Here is a 16,026-nt window from a genome sequence, read left to right as displayed (position 1 = left end):
TAAAGTATTTCACAAAAAGAAAGGCAAGAGGTAAGAAAGATCAGAACTACTGTCTATTTCCAAAGCAAAGATGGACTAGAAGAACTGGGAATAATTTCTCTCTCTCAACTCTACAAGAATAAATTGAATCCACACATGAAGCAGTACACAGGACACATAGTTAAGGCTCTTTTGAAATTGAAGTCAACACTGAGAAGATTGTGAAGAACCAAACATAAAAGGATAATGATCTCTAGAATCAAGTAAGTAAATATACAAATTTCAAAAAAAGGGACATGAGAACCAGAGTGCAGATCTTGTTTGTGACTATTTGAAGCTAAAACCAAATCAAACGAATGAGGAAAAGTGTTTAAATAAACTTTTTGTATCTCCCACACTGTCCCTGGAGAGTGCCCTGACCCAGATCTGCTGCTATGCAGATAGATTTTTGTCAGTGTACTAGGGGTATAATAATTTTGACACTGCTTTGAGACCATTCCAGGTTGACCAATAAATCTCCAGATTATAATCTGCTTTTGGTATAGATAAATCTTCCTACCAAAACAACAACAAAAAGAGGCACTTACTGGTCAGCACAAGCAGTCCATTTTTAAGTTACTTTCTCAATGTAAATCAGTAAACTGACACCCTATTATACATTCCTGACTTTAGTCATCTAGGCCTTATATATCTAGGTATAAATCATAATTTAATTTCTATGCTTATCAATTCTGAGAAACAATTCTGGCAAACAGTTTATCAATGTTCTTCATATTAAAAACTGAAAGTCTTCCCTAGAGACACTTTTTGCCTCACTGCACACCTCTAAAAACTTCCTGTTTCACTAACAGAATAAATGCTGAGAAATCTGTATGCATGAACAGATGTATTCCCAAAAGAAAAGAGACTATATCAATGTTTACAGAACATTGTTTTATTAGCTAGTAATCTCCTAGCCAACGTCCTTGAATGAAGAGGATATACATATTTATTCCCAATACAAGTGAGGCAGTGAGGTCAAAGTGATTTATAATATAACATACTGCTAATCAAAACACTGATCTGGATTACAATCCAGGTCAGAGTAAAAATCCATTCATTCTTATCTTAAGCAGAACAAGTATGTATGATAGATTAAATGATTAAGATGAAGAATATTTAGATGTTTAGGTTTCCACCCCTAGGTAAGCCAGTATTCTTTTCACTCATATAAGCAATTTTTAAAAAAACTCTTCTGATAAATAATAAACCACATGAACAGGAGGTAGTGGCACGCGCCTTTGATCCCAGAATCTGAGAGGCAAAGGCAGGCCAGATTTTTTGTGGCCAGCCTGGTATATAGAGAGAAACAGAGATCCAGGATAGCCAGGATTACACACAGAAAACCAGTCTTTTAAAAACACCATACGTACAAACAGGCATACATACAGACAGACATACAATAATAACCCATATAGAAAAGGAACCAGCATAGACTGCAATAAACAGAAATGCTCAAAAATTCAGAAATAGGAGAAACAGAACATCTATGAAAAAAAAAACACTGAAAGCCCTAAGAAAACCAAATTTAGAATTAAACTGCCTAACATGCATGAGTTTTTTGAAAAGCAGTAAGTGATTTATGGGATTATGAAAAAAGCCAAAAGTAGAAATGCTGATATTTTGTTAGAGATACACACAAAAGAGTATCCTATTAGATGCTAAAACAGTACAAAGACAGAAAATACTACAACATAAACAGATGAAAGATCTAAAAGCACAGGCCAATGTGACAAATTGTAGACTACAAAAGTTTATTTTCTTTCTTATCTATTAATAGCAACTCATATTCAGTAAAATAAGATCAGAACGGGTCTGGGAAAATGGCTCAGTGGCTGAAAGCATTTGCCACGTAAGCATGGGAATCTGAGTTCAGATTCATGGAAACCGTGTTAAAAATGATGTCACATAGAAGCATATATATATATATACACACACACACACACACACACACACACACACATGAAATCTCTTGCACTCCTAGTTAAATTGGAAGCAGAGAGACAAGACACTCCCCCAACGCCTCCACAGCTCACAGGCCACCAACCTGGAGTATATGGTATAATAGCAAACAAGAAGAGAATCCATGACTCAAGCAAAAATGGAAGGTTAAGAACCTGAGGCAGCCATGACCTCCACACAAGCACCTTACATAGTGCACACACACCCTCATACACAAAAATAAATAACTTTAAAAGTCAGAAACCCCCCATTCCAATTATTTCCCTCAGTGTATATATCATTATAGGATAGCACTATCATTAACTTCACTATTAGACACTTCTTGAGATGGTTAATCTCAGCTGTCAACCCACTCAGAATCAAATGGCACTTCAATTTGTAAAGTCAACATTTAGACCAGTTTGTCAGGAAGTTTCCAGGGATGATAACCCTAAGGGGAAGGACAAGCCTAGAATATGAGCAGTACAATCCCATAAATGGAAGAGGGGATATAAATGAAAGGGGGGGGGGAGTCAAGATATACTAGCATTCATTTCTCCCTGCCCACCTTGCTTCCTAGCTACCATTGAGGTAAAAGATGGTTACCTCATACCCACTCTACCAGAACAAACTAATCTCTAAAATCATAAATTGACCTAAACCTTTCTTCTCTTTCATTGTTTTTACTGTATTCTGTCAATACACTCTCTCTATTAACATACCTATCTCCATAACTCTTACAATATCAGAACAGTTTTTCATTGTTGTCATAATCACAATTGTCCATGGCACTGTATCCATCACCGATTACTTAACAACCTACCAACCCTTTCTCTTTTCATATTCTATCTCCTTGCCTACTCCCAATATTCACACAGGAGTAAAACAAGGACTCTCAACCTTGGCTCTATAGCTATTTGGGGCAATCAACTGTTAAAGGAAATTATTCCAGCTACTAAAAGTCTTTATTAACAACCCTGATCTCTACTCTGATGTCAGTAACACACACCATCTCATCAAGTTTTATCCACCAATATTATCTGCAGACATTGCTAATTGTGCTCTAGAAAGCAAAATCAAGAAAATGAGCTAGAATTTTTATTTTTCTTGGTTTTGTTTAGATAGGTTTGTTATTATTGTCTGTGCTAATGCAAGGGATCAAACCTAGGTTTCCAGACATGCTAAGCAACTATTGTAGCCTCAGGCTCTAGAAATATTTTTAAATATTCCTCTGCTTAAAACTCTCCCACAGCTTTTGATTTTTACAACAAAATTCATATTCAAAGACCTAACTATTTCAAATACACCTTACACAATCTAAATTCTACCACTCTAACCTCATGTGAAGCCATTATATTCTTTCTGCCATGTTCTCCCCACTATAACTACAAGTTTCTCCTAATTCCTGGCATATCACAATTGGTTTTGCTACAAATTTTGGTCTTTGTTCTTTCCTGTGCCTCTACTCTTCTTGTGTAGGTTCTGTGACTATCTCCACTTAACTTCTCATTCTTATAGATGACTTTCCTTATTGTCATCACAATACCTCATTTATTCCCCAGGAGGAATCACACACTGTATGTGATTTGCCAGCCTGATTTTCTAGTATATAGCTTAGATTAAATGAACAAATCTGTAATGAGAACTTTAAGTGATAGCTGAGTTTACATCAGTGATAACCTCAGCTTCACCACCATCTCAGTCCCACCTAGATTTATCATTTCCTTCTTGAAACATAGACAAGAAAAAAAAAAGAAAGAGCTTAATAAAGCCCCCATCTGTAAACTAACTTTCTGGAAGGTGATATACAAAGTATACTAAGTAACATATAATCAATTTAAATCACCTGACACTATAGTCTAAAAATAATGGCTATGTGTTTCAAGGTCCAAGCACAATACCTATAATAGATATTTGGAAAAGATGTTCTTGCTCTTTAAAGAGTCTCCTTTTATCATCACTTGGCCTGAATAGAATAGTTCTAAAAGTGGAACTTTGGGGTTGGGAAAATGGCTCAGTGGGCACAGCACTTTCCATGTAAGCACATGACTGGAAATCCATGTAAATATCAGGCAGGTGTGGTAGCAACCTGTAATCACAACATTCAGGAGGCAGAAATAATGGAGTCAAAGCCAGCTAACTAGACTAGCTGGAATTAGAAGCTCCGGGTTCAGAAAGAGACCCTGCCTCAATAAATAAAGTGGAGAGCAATTAGGACACACTTATCTATATCAGGCCTCCAAACATACATGTACAAACCCACACATGTGCACACACACATGCAAACACACATACACCACCACTCAGACATAAACACAGAAGTGCTGTTAATAAGTATATTAGTTTGGATTTTTTACACTATGGTTAGTAAGTATCATCCTTAACAACATATTCACAAAATCAGGGCTTTGGTTCAAATGCTAATGAGATAGATTATGCTATCCTCTTTCCTCATATTTTACAAAGTGCTTAGAAAAAAATGATCTAAATAAATACAAGAAAAAAATGGTCTAAATAAATACAAAGTGCTTAATTTTAATAGCCTTAATAAATAACAGGGAGCTTAGGTTTCTGTTTTACTTAACACCTAAATAAAGCCAGTAGAGAAAGCAAATTTTACAACCATGTGTAATATGAAACAAAGAATCGATTTTTTTTTTGTTTCCTATGTAATCTAGAGCAAGCTGTCCATTCAATTCCTTGTGACTGATATGATCATGAGCAATTAAATATAATTATCAATACATTACAAAAACGAACTTGTGCTAGTGAATATGCTTCATTGACATGCTGACCATCAGGCTGGGACTGAACCCGTGGTCTTGCAGCTTACTGTGTCTGGCAGCTCACGACCACCTATTAACTCCAGCTCTAGGAGCTCTAACATCTCGGGCTTTGTGAGGCACCTGCACTCACGTGGTGCACTCAAGTAGGTGTGTGCACCCACTCCAGTGCACATTATAATATAATGCATTCTATCTACACACACACACACACACACACACACACACACACAGAGAGAGAGAGAGAGAGAGAGAGAGAGAGAGAGAGAGAGAGAGAGAATCTTTTTAAGTGGAGAAATTGTATTTCTTCTATGCAATTTTCAGTTATATGAGAATGTGAGTTATTCTAATAAATGGCTGGGAAATGTATAGAGCAATGTCATAATTAGGCTTTTGAAAACTAAAGACATCTAAAAAGCTTCATTGCCTAATTTAGAATTTATTTTATGATTATTTCAAAGAGATTTAATAAGAATGCCATCTTGTCCAAAAAAACTAATCAAAAATAAATTGATGCCCAAAGAAGAAACGATTTAAAACCATACAGCTAGCCAAAGGTATAGATGTAGTTAAAAATCAAATCTCAAGCTAAGGTGAAACTCAATAATGAGCACTCATGCAAAAAGGTCTGGTCTTCAATGCCCAGATTTTTAAAAACTTAAGTTTTTGTTTTTTCTCTTTAATTAGATCTTAGGTTGTGGTGGCTTGAATATGCATGGCCCAGTGAGTGGCACTATTAGGACGTGTGTCTTTGTTGGAATAGGTATGGCCTTGTTGAAGGAAGTATGTCACTGTGGGAGTGGGCTTTGAGACCCTCCTCCTAGCCATGTGGAAGACAGTCTTCTCCTGTTTGTCTTTGAACAAGATGTACAACTCTCAGCTCCTCCTGCACCATGCCTTCCTGGGTGCTGCCATGCTCCCGCCTTGGTGATAATGGACTGAACCTCTGAAACTGTAAGCCAGCCCCAATTAAATGTTGTCCTTATAAGAGTTGCCTTGTTCATGATGTCTGTTCACAGCAGTAAAACCCAAACTAAGACAGAGGTCCTGCACTATTTTATACCATACTGTCTATATATTTATGAAATACAGTATTTTCATTTTTATAAAATATCTTAAATATTAATAACTTAAAATGAAAACCAGGTAACCACAACTTTGTTTTCTGTATCCATTTTTACAGAAGGAAAAAAGTCAGTTATTATATTTGATCTACAACTAAGTCTTAAAGGAAATTTATAAAATGTGTTTTACTCTTGGCAAAGATCCACTCCTATTTCTTTTATTTTCAGAATTATGCATACAAAGCTTAATATTCATAAATAATCTTGAAGAAAGCCATCAAATGTATTAAATGTAAAAAATCACTACATGTGGCTAGGCATGGTAGTGCACACCAGTGATCTGAGTACCTGGTAGACTGAGGTACAAATTCAAGACCAGCTTGGTCTACATACAGCTAGCTATCTGGACCAGCCAAAGTTACATGAGTAGACAGTCTCAAAACCTGGGCAGCAGGGAGTACTACAATGTCTTGCCTTGATGCTGTACCTCTCTAAAGAAAAAAGACTCCAATTTCTAAAATGTGTTTAATGATAAGCAGAAAACACTGGTTATTGCCTTTTCTCTTTCCACTCAGCCTCTGACCATCCTCACGAGTTTTACTGATGCCTATCTCCACAGGAGCTAAAGTTATTTGGTTTTCAGAAAACTATCCTTATCATTTCATCTAGAGTGTCATTTATTCACTTTTTAAGTTTAAGATTGATGTTCTTTGGATCTGTATACAATATAGTCTAATGGTTAAACAGAGTATAGAATATGTGTTTTTATTTCACAGAACATGTTACAGTTCCTATTTTCATGAAAAATCTAAATTAATGAATTTGTCCAAATTTATATAGCAAAAAGGGAATGAAGTTTAAATTTAATACAATGATTCTAGTGCCAGGAATTCAATGGTTGGCTGTCTAGGCCACATCACATGACAATGCTTCCTTCAACTATGAATGACCATGAGGGCTGTTTTGGGTTTTTGGTCAGTGTTATCCTCTCCACCCCACTCTCATTTGTCAAGAAAAGGTATCACTATAGATGCAACCAGGCTGGCTTCAAACTCTTGACTCTTCTGCCTCAGCCTCCTATATACTGTGATTACAGACTTTTGACATCATGCCTGGCACATGGTAATTTAAATAGGCAGTTCATGAGAAGTATTTCCTTCTCAATTTGAATTACTAGATTAAAACAAGATAACGTGAATCTTCTGCTACTGTCATGTGCAAACTGTGGGTTCATAAATATGAAGCAAATATTGATTTCTCTGGCTACTGCTCTAATGCATTCATTCTTCATCTCTAACTTGGAAGTCTCTAGGCTTCTACCAGCAGCTAACTTTGTAGCCTATAAGCAGAGTAAATATCAAATGCTTCACTCTTTTTAGTAGACATTAGCAAATAATTTTTTTTAGACAAGGTCTCTTGTAGCCCAGGTTGACCTTGAACTTCTGACCCTTCCTGTCTCTAGGTTATAGGAACATACTACCACACTCTACTTATATTCTACTGAGGATCAATCTCAGGGCTTCTTGCAAGTTATATAGGTACTCTACAAACTGGCCTACATCCCTGGTCTTCAACCTTACTATCATTAAAAACTTCTATTTTCACACACACACACAGGCTAGGGATGGTGGCACATACCTTTAATCCCAGCCCTGGGGAGACAGAGGCAGGAAGATTTTTGTGAGTTTGAGACCAGCCTGGTCTACAAAGGAAGTTTCAAGACAGTCAGGGCTCTGTTAAACAGAGAAGCCCTGTCTGAATAAAGCAAAAGGGAAAAAGTTTTTTTTTCACTGTCACAGTCAGGATAAAATTAATTAAAAATAAAACAGGAGAAATAACCAGTTACATAATCATAGTCAAATGTAATCTGATAAAAATAAGCTCTCTCTCTCCTAGAAAAAAAAAGACACAGCAAAGACAAGGTAAATTTTGAAAAATGTTATCAAAACCAAGTATGGTTGTGTACACTTGTAAGCACAGCACTTGGAAGATAGAGACATGAAGATCAAGGAGTTCAAGGCCAGTCTTCACTAATAAAGCTAAAAAGAATAGAACAAACAAAACAGTATTTTCAAATCATTATTTGACCATTTCTATAAAATAAAGCATCCAATAGTCATAAATGCATGTTTTTTTTTAAACTGTGAGAAATAAAGTTCTTAGTAAAGTCAAAAACTTTTAAGTTCATATATATTAAAATCCTTAGTCTCAAAGTGAAGTTAAGCTAGAAATCAGGAACAATAAGACAGCTAAACTAATCCCACATATAAAAATTGGACATACTTTTTAAGTAAGCCACAAGTAATCAAATTGAAAGATATCAATTAAAATCAGGAAACTATTTTGAACTGAATAATGGTAAAATGCTTTATGAAAGATAGCATTACTTAGAAGAGTATCAATAGCTTTAAATGTTTTTATTGAAAACAAGAAAATACAGGCTAGACAGGGTGGCTGGTGTCTATAAATAAAACACTCAGGAGGCTAAGACAGGAGGATTACCATGAACTCAAGTCCAGCCTAGACTACATGGAGAATATCTCAAAAGAGAAAATGTAAAGAACAAACAAATAAAAGAGAAATCTCTAAAATCTATGACCTAAAACTTTACGTAGGAAGGGGATAGCATCATAAAGAACAGAATAGATTATCCTCGATTGGTTCTCTATTGCTATGATCAGATAATGACCAAAAACAATTTAAAGGAGAAAAGGGTTTATTTTAGCTTATAGGTTATAGTTATTACTGAGGAAAGCCAAGGCAGAAGGAAACTCAAAATAGAAGCTTGAAGCAGAAACCCAACAAAAGAGCTATGCTTACTGGCTTGCTCTCCATGGCTTGTTCAACTTGCTTTCTTATACAAGGCAGGACCACCTGCCCAGGGATGGCCCCATTCAATGGATTAAGTACTTCCCTATCAATCACTAATCCATAAAATATTCCATAAACATACCAACATACCCATCTGATAGAGGCAATTCTTCAACTGAGGTTTCCTCTTCCCAGGTGACAAAGTCTGTGTCAAGCTTACAAAATAACTAAGCAGCACAAAATTGTAATAGAAAAGACAATAAAAAATTTGTAAAGTTGCTTTGGAAAGATAAACTGAACCACTAGACTGGTCAAGATTAAAAGAACACACTAATGACATAAAAACACATTGATGCTTTAAGAAACTATTTTAATATGCCTCCCAAATATTTTTCCACAACCAAGTACAACCCAGTACTCAGAAGTCTAAGACAGGAAGATTCCAAGTTTTAGACCAGTCTGAGATACACAGTGAGTTAAAAGGCCAGCCTGTGCTACAGAATAAGACCCTGTCTTAAATAAATTACTTTAGAGAAAATCCCAGGTCCAGGAGGTGTTATTCAAAAAAAAATATTAGTATCAATATGATACAATCCCCTTCAATAAACAGGAGTATTTCTTAATTTTTTGAGACCATCATCCTAATTAAAAAAAAAAAAACCCTATCACAACGGTTTTATAAAACCTACAAAGAAAGATGAAAAAGATACTAGAACATCTAACAAAGTTTAGAGAAGGGAAAAATAATTTTTGACCAAGTTGGCTTTTTAACTTTTGAAAAGCACATGTATTTATTTATGTGTCATTGAATAAAACTTATTTTCTAAAGTTTGGCTACTGCAAATAAAAGTATTATAGACATTTTTTCACATATCTTCATAAATAAGAATTTCCATTATGGAGGGCTAGAGAGATAGCTCAGTGGTTAAGAGCACTGTCTGATTTTTTCAGAGGACCCAAGTTCGACTCCCAGCACTCACATGGGGCTTACAACCATCTATAACTCTACTTCCAGGGGATCCTATGCTCTCTTCTGGTGGGCACTGCACATTCATGGTGCATAGACGTCCACAAAGACACAACATACATAAGCCAATTCTAATTAAATAATAAACCATTTTAAAGCCAGGCATGGTGTCTGGTATACACCTTTAGTCCCAGCACTGGGAGGTAGAAACAGGCAAATCCCTGAATTTGAGGTCAGCCTGGTCTATATATTAAGTTCTAGAATAACCAGAACTACACAAGAGAAGGACTGGGCCTTTGAAAAAAAAAAAAAAATCAAAACATCCAAAAGCAAAAAATAATTTCCCTCATCTAGACTATAAAGGTAGAACAGTGAGGTTTAAAAACAGATGTACTTCCAAATTAGTAATTAAGAAAAAGAAAACTTCATATAACTATTACCAATTTAAACTCTATGCAGAAGTGGTAATGTAAGACCATGGTGGTACATGTCTGTAATATGAGGCTACAGGAGGCTGAAGTAAGAAGATAATGGGTTGTTACTAAGCCAGCTTCAGTAAGAGTTTATAGCCAGCCCCTGGCTCAAGAAAAAAAATTTAAGAGATTTAACTACTTATAATTGTTCTGCCTCTGTGTCTGTCAATGTGTCACATGTGTACAGTACCCAACGGAAGACAGAAGAGCATGGCACATCCCCTAAAACTGGAGTTACAAACAGTTGTAAGCTGCTATGTGGGTGCTGGGAACAAAATGTGGGTCCTCTGAGAAAGCAGCCAGTGCACTTAACTACTGAGTCATTTCTTCAGCCCCCAAGAAGAATTTTTTAATGTAGTTTCTCCAACTATTTCACTGGCATATAGTATTATCAGAATTTTTAATGTTTTTTCAGTTTGATTGACGTAAATTGGTTCCTTATAGCTCTACTTTGCACTTTCCTGATTACAATTCAAGCCAAGCTACTGTGAGTCATACCACATTGTTAGGTTGTAACCAGCATTCTCTTTTTTGTTTGTTTGTTTTTTGTTTTTTGTTTGTTTGTTTGTTTTTCGAGACAGGGTTTCTCTGTGTAGCCCTGGCTGTCCTGGAAGTCACTCTGTAGAACAGGGCTGGCCTCGAACTCAGAAATCCGCATGCCTCTGCCTCCCAAGTGCTGGGATCAAAGGCGTGTGCCACCACTGCCCGGCTACCAGCATTCTTAATGAAAGTGGAAAATAAAGTGTTCTTCACAAAGGTTAAATATTACTTCACAATAAGCAGCTGCTATTTCCATTATATGTATTACAATGTATGTTTGTACTAAGTTAAAATGTAAATTTTTTTAACTGTTAGCATCTAGAAAGATAAAAAGGTATGTTTAATTATAGTAAAACTCCATAGTATCAGTTGTGCAATTCACTGGCTCATCATTTCCACCACAGCACAAAATATATATACATATATATTCTATAAAACAGGCAGAACTTCTCCAACACTGAATGGAAAAAAAACAAAAGGCTGGACTTAGCAGTAGCTGTACATAATCTGTACATGTCTGTAATGCCAGCACTCTGAAAGATTCAGACTGAAATTTTTAACCCAGCCTAAGTTAAATAACCAAGCTGAAGACCAACCTGGAAAACTCAAAAAGGCTTCATCTGAAAACAAAAAAAAAAATTTAATTTTAAAAAATAGGGAAGGGGCCTGTGAGATGGCTCAGTAAGGTAAAGCTAGGTTCAATGCCCAGATCCCACATGCTGGAAGGAACTAAATCTCCAAAGTTGTCCTCTTACTCTCATACGCATATGTGGAACACATACACCCACACACATATACAATAAATAAAACTTACATTCCTAAAGTAAACAACAAAATCTAACAGGGAGGCAGGACTTGATATGTCCTTCAAATGCTGACTGGTAAAGAGAGCCACTGAAGAGCTCATATGGAACCAAGATGGCTCAGCAGGTAAAGGAACTTGCCACCAATTCCCACGATACGGAAGCCCCAGGAAGCCCAATCACTCACATTCAAGCCATCTGACCTCTGCAATACACACCACAGCACACTATCGAATGTACAGAAGTTCATGCACAACACAGGAGGTGGGGAGGGAGACAGGAAGGGAACTTAAAAAGAAAAAATGAGGGAAGTACTTAGAGGTAGTACAGCACAACTCAAGTTGGATCTGGTACTGTAACTACCAAATGAGAGAAAACTCAACTCTTCTCTAGAGACAATACCCTACCTGCTACATTAAGAATCGTCTCATTCTATGTCTTATACAAGAGCATTTTTATATGTTTCATAATGAAACCCTATGCCCCCTAAAGGATTGGGAAGTGGACAGGGGGTGCAACACTCAGCAGATGGCACTTGCTGCCAATCTTAAAAACCTTAAATTTAATCCCAGATCACACATGTTGGAAAGAACCAAATCCTTTAAGTTACCTACTGCCCTTCACATGACCGGCATGTTCAAAAGCAAAAAAAAAAAAAAGAATTGTAATAAAAATAAAATCTAAAGATGGCAGTGGGGTACGGCTGTAATCCCAACATTTGATTGGTAAAGGCAAGAGAATCAAGAATTCAAGGTCAGCCTGGGATACATTGCATCTTGTCTTACTCAAAAATAAAAATAGAGACAGAGAATGTAGCTATTCTAAAATACGCCAGACGCTGAGTTCATACCTAGTAGTGCAAAAGACTAATAAAAATGAGAGGAGGGAAAAGAAAGGGAGAAGAGAAAGGGAGGAGAAGAAGTTACTGTTTTAGCTGTGTCTATTCCCTATGTTCAGATTCTAAAAGGGTAAATGTGAAGATGCTTCTCTCCCCATTAGAAGTAAATAAATGATGGTCATTCTACCTTTTCCTTGAGAGTGGGAGAGATTCTGTAAATATACCAGGATAACTTTCCTATGATTATACTAGAGAGGAAAAGGGTGTTTTTGCATGTGTAATTCATGTCCCTATAGTTAACTGAAATTACATAAAAGATTATCTCGGTGGGGCTGACCTAATCAGGTTAACTTTTGAAAGAAGTCTTAAAATCTACAGAAATTAGAGACAGAAGTAAGAGAAACTGATTCCTATAGTAGCCATTTTGTGAGCTGCTGTCTATTAAGACCATATGTCAAAAATAAATAAAATAATTATTTCAGGCCTTGGCCAAAAGCTAACAAAGATGCATTAAGTCTCCTATAGTACTAAGATAATATTAAGATATATCCATCTATAATCAAGCAAGGAAAACAGAGATTATAACTATAAATTTTTAAGTTTTAGCTAAAAAGGGTTTTCAATGTGTAAAAGAACCACTGGCTTACCTCAACTTTAGAAATGAGGAAGGTAAGATTTAAATAGTTAAAAAGTAAAACCAAGATCATAAACTTAGGGGATGTCTCAAGAAACTTCAGTTCAAGGCTCTCGCCCCTGCAACACAGCTTGAGTTCTTAAAAGAACCTTTCAAAGCCAAGAGTGGCTGTAATCCCAGCATTTGAAAGTATGAAACAGAAGAATTGATATAAATTCAAGGACATCTTGAACTACATACCAAGTACCTTTCTGAAGAAAACAAAGCAAAACAAAGCAAAACAAAACAAAAGAGCCATTCAGTAATTGGCTGGCCTGGCACCCACCTATAATCTCTGAACTCCATAGGCTGAAGAAAAGAACTTCCCTAAATTAAAGGCCACCTTAGACTGCATAGTGATTTCAAGGCCAGCCTGGGCTACACAATGAGATCCTGTTGGTTGTGGTGGGGATAACCACACAGTAATAGTATTAACCTCTTCAAAAAAGACAATACTAGAACTCTATTTGTTTTGCTTTTTTAAAGATAGTATCTCATAAAATGTCCATGCTAATTTCTACTTGTGATTCCCCCTGCCTCTGCCTTCTGAGTAACCAGAATTACAGGCATAGACCAACATGGAGAACTCCGAGTACAGTTTTAAAAAGCAAAGAAAAAACACCTGTGGGGTTTCTTTTAGAAGTTTATTTGAGTAACAAATTGTATTACAGTCCCCATAATTAAAAACAATGAAATATCATTCCCTGTTCTTTCAGTACTTCTTGGTCAAATTTTTAGCCTAGATTTATATACATTTTAAGACCGTCACTCATCATACAAGAACTATTTTTATTCCCACTGTTCTGTACATTTTCATAAGAGAGCTTCGCCATCATAATTTGCAATTTCTACTTTAAAAAAATACACGGGGAAACCTAAAGGTAAAGTTACAAATTCCATTAAGTTACACATCGTACAACTTTATGCGGATTTTGGTACTTTCACAAACACTACTTTTGCTGGATGTAAAATATAGCTGTTTCTAAGCACAACCCAGAACAAACATACCCCTCATCTTAACACCAACTTCAACAGCAAATAACTCGCTCCCACAAACTGTACTATTTGGGGTCTATAGGGCTTCAAAACCATCCCACAGCTTAACATTCCCAGGACACGACTGTCTGCAATGTGGAAAGAATCAGTAACAGTTCTAATGTAGGCAGAATCGGGTGACGTGACAATCCGAAAACCAGAAAATGTTGTGGCCCCTACTGCACACAAACGGCACTCGGCTCGGACCACTCCAAGTGGGGCTCAGGTCCAACTCCAAGCACTTGGGTTTCCCAGCTCTTCATCCCGCCCCCCACCTTCAAGGAAGAGGAAAAACAACTTTTATTGGCCTCATCTCCCGGGGGATTGGGAAACTAGCGGGGCAGTGCTCCGGCCTGGACACGTTTCACCAGGAGGCCCCCGTCCGGAGCTCAGACGACGGATAGCGGGAAAGCCAAGCTGCGACGCCCCGTCCGCCCAGGTCCTCGGCCCCCTGCCCCACCCCAGCGACCAGAGGCCTGGGCCAGCAGTCGGGCTGAGCGACCCCCAGGACCCTCGGCAGAAGCGAGCTCGTTGTCATGTGACGTTGCCACCGCCGCCGCTAAAGCACCGCAGAAACGCAGGGCGGCGGAAGGCGTTCGCGCCAGCCCGCCTAGGCTGGCCCCGGCGCGGGCGAGTCCCGAGAGCCCGGGCGGGGGGGCGGAGGGCGGGCTTGGCGGCGGGCCCGAGCGCGCCACAAAGGCTTCCGCGCTACCGCCGCGGAGCCCGGGCGGGCGGGGGCACCGTTTTCGCGGCCCGCGGGAGGGGTGGAGGGAGCGGAGCGCCCGCCGCGCCCACAGCAGGTCCGGTGCGCTCGGCCGCCCGCAGCCGCCGCGCAGCGCACAGGCCCGCGCGGCCTCCCTCCCCCGCGCGGGGCCCGCGTCGGCCCGCCCGCTCGCCGCTCGCGCTCCCAGGCTCTCGCCCGGCCTCCATCTTGGATCGACGCTTCCAGCCCCCGCGCCGCTGCCGCCGCATTCCCCCTTTCCCGCCCCCCGCCGCCGCCGCCGCCGCCGCCCGCGCTCACCTCAGCTGCCCATCCGGGCGCTGTCGGCCGTCGACCTAGTTTCCCCCCAAAAGTCTCCGGTGTGTTATTCCCGATGTGGGGGGGTTGTTACGGGGTGGTCGCCGGGGGTTCGGGAGCGGGGGCCGCGCCTTCAACGGAGCTGCAATCCTAACCCGCCATCTGGTGGCATTTTCCACACGCCAATGGCGCCGCTGCAGACTTGGGTCCCGACCGCCCTCTGCTGGCCGCGGTGCTCACTGCCTCGCTGACAGGACGGGCCTGCCCGGAAAGGGGAGGGAGTTGAGGCACGAGCAGGGGCCCTCAGACGGGGGCGCGCGCTATCGCTCGCCTCCGGGGGGCGCGCACGCGCAGCAGCGGCGCGGGAAACGTGGCTTTTGCGTGGCGGCCCCGCCCCCGCACGAAGCTCCTGCCGCGCTCCGCCAATGGCGAGCCGCCGAGACGTCTGGACGAGGGCGCTGTGGACGGCTCGTGGGCCGCCCGAGGCGAGCAGAAGGACGGACTCCGCGGCGCCTGCGCGACCCGCTCGCTGAGTTGCCGCCCGCCATTTTTAGAGCTTCTCGGAGAGCCGGGAAGGAGTCCGCCCCCAGCTCTTCCGCCGAGGCCCCTCCCCGGCGGGGGCCGCGCTGGCCTCCCGCCCCGAGCCTGCCAGCCGCCCACACCCGCGGTTATCTGGGCGAGGCGTTCCCAGGGCCCGCAGAGCCATGCTCCCTCCCCGCTTAACAGGGGTCTCCAACCTAGAATTCTATTCGCGGTTTATTATTGATGAGGCGCTTTCCCAGAAAGAGGTTGCAAGGGTTTCGAGGACTGGGACTTCCCCTGGCGCGGAGCTAAAGGAAACAGTGACCGCTCCAGGCCGATTGGCGTCGTCCTGCCTCTGTAAAGCAGGTTCTCGCCGAGGTGCAGGCTTTGCATAAGGCGGCAGCATTGGCTAGTTAGTGAAAAAGGAGAAGCTACCGTGTGACGATAGACTCTGCTAGGAATTAGATGATTCTCCTCCCACAGCCTAGGACTGCATGTCTCTACGGACGTGCGAATAATGGATCCTAGCCGAAAGGGAAA

General features: G+C 40.2%; 1 protein-coding gene across 3 annotated transcripts in view; it reads right to left on the bottom strand.

Moving 5' to 3' along the window:
* The window catches only part of Stag1 (stromal antigen 1), a 344,086-nt gene extending 328,770 nt beyond the window's left edge, over positions 1-15,316 (bottom strand). For 2 of the 3 annotated variants that reach the window (XM_028788048.1, XM_028788049.1), the window contains exon 1: positions 14,968-15,130. The gene's annotated coding sequence lies outside the window, so the exon portion shown is untranslated. Of the gene's footprint in view, positions 1-14,967 lie in introns of all 3 variants that reach the window. The other variant, XM_028788047.1, reaches the window with a different exon arrangement.
* Between the last annotated feature and the right edge of the window lie 710 nt (positions 15,317-16,026).

The sequence above is a fragment of the Grammomys surdaster genome, unplaced genomic scaffold (assembly GCF_004785775.1).
Source record: "Grammomys surdaster isolate TR1022 unplaced genomic scaffold, NIH_TR_1.0 125698, whole genome shotgun sequence".
Lineage (NCBI taxonomy): Eukaryota > Metazoa > Chordata > Mammalia > Rodentia > Muridae > Grammomys > Grammomys surdaster.
The sequence above is the reverse complement of the archived record's forward strand: the minus strand, read 5'-3'. Positions and strand labels throughout refer to the sequence as shown.